Source organism: Rattus rattus, chromosome 1 (assembly GCF_011064425.1).
Source record: "Rattus rattus isolate New Zealand chromosome 1, Rrattus_CSIRO_v1, whole genome shotgun sequence".
Classification (NCBI taxonomy): Eukaryota; Metazoa; Chordata; class Mammalia; order Rodentia; family Muridae; genus Rattus; species Rattus rattus.
In genome coordinates this window covers 181975451-181980649 of record NC_046154.1, presented here as the reverse complement: position 1 = coordinate 181980649, position 5199 = coordinate 181975451, and the positions used below count along the sequence as shown (strand labels likewise).

Here is a 5199-nt window from a genome sequence, read left to right as displayed (position 1 = left end):
TTCATGTGTATAACACATGTACTAGAATTCTAATTCTGCCTTTCTTTATATAATATTATAAATATTAAATAAAATTATAAGGTTGATAATATTATCTGTATTCAGGATAGGAAACAGTAGTTGAATTATCTGGGATCTGGCCTCACGGAAGTTTACTAGGAAAGTTAAATACTAAGCAACTATGTGTGCTCTAAGTGAAGATTTAAACTAACTTTAATATATGCATTGTCTTAGGGTTTTACTGCTGTGGAGCGACGCCATAACCAATGCAAGTCTTATAAAGGACATTTAACTGGGGCTGGCTTAAAGGATCAGTTCAATCCACTGTCAAGGCGGGAGCATGGCAGAGTCCAGGCAGGCATGGTGCAGGCAGAGCTGAGCGTTCTATATCTTCAGCTGAAGGCTGGCTTAAAATTGACTTCCAGGACTGGAGCTGCCATCTTGTGTCACTACACGTATGTGCCTTATCTCAGCTGGTCTGCCCGAGATCCCCTGAGCGTGAAACTTAGTGCCCTACGTGGCCCCATTTCCACTCCAACAAGATGAAAGGAATGATCATGAACCAGGAAAAACTCGCCAAACCGCAGACACAAGTGCCCACTGGTGGGAAAGGAACTGCTGGTTGAACATGGTAGTTCACAGAACAGCCACAGCAGAGGATAAAAAGCTGCAGTTCTCCTCAAAGAAGTTAGGGGTAAACCATATCTCTGGTATTGAAGAGGCGAACATGTTTACAGACTAAGGAACAGTGACCCATTTTAACAACCCTAAAGTTCAGGCGTCTCGTTTCTGGCAGCAAACACCTTCACCACTACAGGCCGCCCTGAGACAACGCAGCCTACAGAAATGCTTGCCAGCATCCTAAAGCAGCTTGCTGCAGTCTGACTAGAGGGGAGACTGGCTGAAGCCCTATCCAAACAATCTGTGAAGGCCCACACTCCACTTGCTACTGAAAAGGAAGATGATGACGTCCCAGACATGGTAGAGAATTTTGATGAGGCTTCCAAGAATGAGGCAAACTGAATTGAAGCAGCTTCTGATGAAGGTGACGCTGGCAGAAGTTACCGGAGCTGCTATTTTATATCACGACTGCTTTTTAATTATTTTGTTTATTACGGATCTGATAAAATCTAGATCTCTAGTATTTTCATGCCTTCTCCGGCCCCCGACACTGCAGCTTTTTTCAGTTTCCACTTCTACCTAATTCATTACCTGGGAATAAAGTTTAGAAAAGGTTAATAAAATTCTTTAACTAGTTAACAAAACAAAAATCATAAACAACAACAACAACAAAAACCAAATGGCTCCCAGAAAACTAAGATGAGGGTCTTAAAGCCCACACACACAGTGACACATCTATGTCAACAAGGCCACAACTTCTAATAATGCCAACCCCTGGGCCAAGCATTGTGCCTCACACTAACCATCAGACACACATTCATAAAGTGTTCACACAAGTAGTTTTAAGTAAATTGGAAGTAACCCAAAATTGTTAATTTTATTATATATTATATATATATTTGTACTTTTGTACATATATATTTCTTCTGTTGGAATTTATTTTAAGGTATAAATATACAAATGCTCTACAAACAAAATGTTAAATATTATTGACGTCTTAATATATAGCATATTTGATCTATAATTACAATATATTATATATATGATATATAATAGATACAATTATATCTATTACACATAAATTTTCTGGCTTAAAATCGGTAACCAGTCTAAATATATAAGTTAATAAGTAAGAGGACACTGGCTATCTGAGGTTACCTTATTGAAATGGATTGTGAAATCCTGAAAGAAATCTAGACAGTGGCTTTCTACAAATATATTTTAATGCTGAAATATTCAAAAGTTATACACTGCTGATACCAGCAGTGTAGTTTAGACACTAAACAATGTTCTTGGTCTGCATTTTGGCTTCAGCAGCTGTGCACATGCATTTGTGGCACATCAACTGCACATAGTAAATAATGCATTGCCTTAGGACCACACTGCACCAAATGGAAGAGCGTTGGCCAGAGAAAATCAGAGAAAAGAGCAGTACTTTATGTCGCAACCCCCGTGAAGCCCAGAGACCCAGCTAAAGTAGAAGTTTCCGGTTGTGTCACGGAGGCAAACTCAAGTGCTGTCTTGCTGACGCAGACTCATACGGTGTTTCGCCGAGGCAATGTGGTGGTTGGAAAGAATATAAATAGGGTTCAACAGACAGCGAGGGGACACTTGCATAGCTGTGCATCTCTTCATTGGTCTAGTGTCTTCACTCATCTTCACTTTATTGAGCAAAGCATGGCAGAGAGCACTCGGCATTCCAGCTGGTCCTGGTCACTCCTGCTAACTTGTGCAGGAGCCTGGCAGTTACTGCTTGATTATGCCACCATTGCTGATTCCTGTTTGGTGACACCTTCGAACTGGCCTGCTGGTATCCTGACAAAGGGAGTTTGGAATTGTCCCAAAGAACTACTTCTAAGCAGGTCCACATCCCCTCGTCCTATTCGTAACGCTTTCTCTTCTACCTTTGGACAGTGAGCTAGAAGGGATGTTTAGTGTTTGAGAACCCTTATTAAAGTAGGTTTTAAAAAATCTAAGCCTACACCCAGCAGAAGGAAAAGTAATGTGCTGAGTGTCCCAAAACGAAGGCTTTCAGACGTCTAAGATAGCTATAGGAAAAGAGACCGCTTGTCCTGCTACAATGAATGCAAAGAGATACTGCCATTCAATCACCGGAGTAAACCATACTTGACTACCTTATAAGCTACGGTTCGGCTGGTGCTGGTTTTCATGTTGCTTGGATAGGAGCTTTATAATTTCCTGGGAATTATGATAGTGTGCTAAGCATTAACATTCCCTCTTCAAAAATCCTATTCGTTTTCAAAACTGTTCTTAATATTTATGGAGCACTTACTTACATATTTAACTTACCACTGTAAGTGGAAGGATCTTTGACTTTATCAGTTTTTTAACCAAAAAAGGACACCAAAACTTTTATATTAAAATTTGGTGTAGAAATGCAAAGGAAAGTGTCACCTATATTAAGTATTCATTGTTTCTTCAAACGAAACTAAGTGTATTGGGTAAGCTTGATGATAAAAACATCTTCTATTTGACTGTCTGTCTAGTCTAAATATTATCATGCTGCTAGCAAAGAGAAAACTAAGAAGAACTGAGGGGAAATAGACAATATTCTTCTGCTGAAAAGCTTAATATTGTTATTAAATTCTCAAATTAGGGTCTACAAAGCGAAAGATCTCATTCCTGTCACCGAACCTTCATGAAAAGACAAACTCCAAGTAATTTAAATAGTATTTGCAAATCCCAAGGTTATATATTCCTCATAAAATCCAATTAAATAAAATAAATACCAAATTCTAAGGAAATATTAAGAATTGAGTCTTTTCTATTTACTTGAATAATACCGAAGTTATTACAGCATGTGTTTTCAACCTTTCTTACCTAAGTAATTCTTAAAGAAATTTGTAAAACTATATACTTCTTCACACAATTCCAGCTTATTTTGTAAATTTAACTATGACCAAGGAAATGAGATCTACGACCGATAAACATTGACTTTTGAGATTCGAGAGTCACAAGACTTCAAGAAAATAAGTGAACATGGAAGTGAAATGGTTCTCACTCTCATCCCCCTATTTTGGTGCTCATTGGTAGGCATTTATAAGTACATGAAACTTGCTATTATTTTAATTGCTTTCCCATCAGCCCACATGTCCCATCAATTTCCTGATAGAGAGCACTCCTAAAGCACTGTTTGATGACTAAATGTATAATTATTATAATTCGCTTAAACAAACAAAATGATTGATATTCTCCCATGATCAGCACATGCTCAGGTTTTCTTAAGAATTTGCTATTTATGTCAAAAATTACAACCCTGTATTGATAAAAATAAACAAAGACATTTAATGTGTGATTTAAAAATTAATATTAACCCTATAGAAAAGAATCTCTTTCCACCAGAGCTTCATATATCTATTTAGTTATAATTAGGTGAACTGGGTCCAACATTGATTCTGTTCCATTAAGCAAAATATCAAAAGTTATCAGGGGCCTGAGAGAAAGGTCAGAGCTTGTGAATACTTATTTCACCTGCATCAGAAGTGGAATCCACATCTTAGTACCCAAGGAAAAGCTGGGCATGGTCTCCTGCTCACTGCAACTCCAATAATGGCAGGCTTGAAACAGGGGTGTCCCTGTGGATTTATGACTACCAGCCCAGCCTAATGCCTACCAAAAGAAAAGGAAAGTACAAAGAAATAAAGAAGTACCCTTAAAGCCTTCTCTGTTGTGGTCCAAGACAGATGACCACAACAGATACAACTGGCTATTGTTCTCCCTTGGAAGCTTGCAGAGCAATATCTACTATTACAAACTAGCCCTCAGGGAGGAAGAGTTTTGGGGATCAGTATGATCCAGTATGAATCATCGAATTTTTGTCTCCAAAGTGCTTCATGCTTTCAGAAATAGAGAATAATTTTTATTTGTTTTTTTTCCTTGTAAGTGACAGTTCTCGCTCCCTTTGGGTAATGGGTGTTGTCTGTCAGCCTTGTCACCTTTAGTTCCACAACACTGGTACAGATTTCACTCTGTACCAGATCTCTAGCCTCTGTTCCACACAGCTTCACAAACTGACAGAAACTGTCAAGAAAAGAAGCAGATCCTATGTCACAGACACGATTTCTGCACATTTCTCTGCCCTCAGCATAATCCATTCATGTGGAAACACTAAATCAGCTTCTTCCCGGGTCTACCAACAGCAAACGGCATCAGAGGAAAAGCATCTGTCTGTGTGACTCTTCACTTTCTGGAGTACTAAATATGTCACTTTCATTGCTCATGTCGGTTTCTGATGTCTCTGCTTAGATAACCTTATGAGCTAGTTCTCTCTAGTTTTGGTGGCTTAGATGGTTGGGCCACTAAAACAAACAAGCAAAAAAATGATTTAGTTTTATGCAAAATCAGAATTCTGTCTGCCTTAGTTACACTTCTCTTGCTGTGACAAACCACTGTGACGAAGGGAATATATAAGAGAAAGTATTTCATTTGGGTTATTGCTTCAGAGGGTTAGACTTTACAATGGTGGAGTAACACATGGAAAGAGGTATAGTTGAGAGCTCACTACTCATACACAAGTAGGAGGCATAGAGAGACACTAAGGATGCCAGGAGTATTTGG

The 5199-nt window shown here is 38.6% G+C and overlaps 1 pseudogene; it reads left to right on the top strand.

Moving 5' to 3' along the window:
- The first annotated feature begins 542 nt into the window (after positions 1-542).
- Positions 543-1023, top strand: LOC116890004 (annotated as a pseudogene).
- Positions 1024-5199: the final 4176 nt, after the last annotated feature.